Below are 1,614 nucleotides of genomic sequence, written 5' to 3' on the forward strand. Positions count from 1 at the left end.
TGGCATGAGAAATAACAATGTGGATGCACAACGTGTGGTGCTCATGTGTGATGCCATTGATATTTCTCAATGTTCGTGCCGGAGGCTAGGTGCACACCATCCGCACGCACGTGGGGTGCTCATGTGTGCACTTGTGGGCGGATTGAGTTTCACAATGTGGACCCGGGGTGCTCATGTGTGCACTTGGTGGATGGCATGTGTGCACCAATCACCATGTGCGTGCACTTGGCGGATGGCATGTGCACGAACGATGCATGCACCGCATGGGGGGTGCTTATGTGTGCACTTGTGGGTGGATTCAGTTTCACAATGTGGATCCGGGGTGCTCATGTGTGCACTGGGCGGATGGCATGTGTGCACCAATCATCATGTGCATGCACTGGGCGGATGGCATGTGTGCACCAATCAACATGTGCATGTGCATGAACGATGCATGCACCACATGGGGGGTGCTCATGTGTGCACTTGTGGGTGTGTTGAGTTTCACAATGTGGATCCGGGGTGCTCATGTGTGCACTTGGTGGATGGCATGTGTGCACCAATCAACATGTCCATGTGCATGCACCATGCATGCACCACGTGGGCACACCTCTTGGTAGCCGGTGCCCAATTTTTTTTTTCATTTTTTTTCTCCCCAAAACACCCACACCTGCTCCCAAAAATTATAATATATACTTCCCAACCATCCATTGCCATTGGAATTGTGTTTTTGCCCGATTTCTATTTTTTCAACATTTTAATATTTTAATTATTTAAAAAAATTGTAAAAAATAATTATTTTTATTTTTTGTGTTTTAAATTCGTAGACCCCTTCTTTACATTAAAACAACCATGCACACAAAATTTCGTTCAATTTGGACTCATATTCTTCAATTTATGCTCAAATATGTCTCCCAAGTCCATGTGCATGCACCATGCATGCACCACGTGGGCACACCTCTTGGTAGCCGGTGCCCAATTTTTTTTTTCCATTTTTTTTCTCCCAAAAACACCCACACATGCTCCCAAAAATTGTAATATATACTTCCCAACCATCCATTGCCACTGGAATTGTGTTTTTGCCCGATTTTCTATTTTTTCAATATTTTAATATTTTAATTATTTAAAAAAATTGTAAAAAAATAATTATTTTTATTTTTTGTGTTTTAAATTCGTAGACCCCTTCTTTACATTAAAACAACCATGCACACAAAATTTCGTTCAATTTGAACTCATATTCTTCAATTTATGCTCAAATATGTCTCCCAAGTCCATGTGCATGCACCATGCATGCACCACGTGGGCACACCTCTTGGTAGCCGGTGCCCAATTTTTTTTTTCCCATTTTTTTTCTCCCAAAAACACCCACACATGCTCCCAAAAATTATAATATATACTTCCCAACCATCCATTTCCACTGGAATTGTGTTTTTGCCCGATTTTCTATTTTTTCAATATTTTAATATTTTAATTATTTAAAAAAATTGTAAAAAAATAATTATTTTTATTTTTTGTGTTTTAAATTCGTAGACCCATTCTTTACATTAAAACAACCATGCACACAAAATTTCGTTCAATTTGGACTCATATTCTTCAATTTATGCTCAATATGTCTCCCAAGCAAAAATCATATAT

This window comes from Humulus lupulus (assembly GCF_963169125.1).
Source record: "Humulus lupulus chromosome 8 unlocalized genomic scaffold, drHumLupu1.1 SUPER_8_unloc_32, whole genome shotgun sequence".
Taxonomy (NCBI): Eukaryota; Viridiplantae; Streptophyta; class Magnoliopsida; order Rosales; family Cannabaceae; genus Humulus; species Humulus lupulus.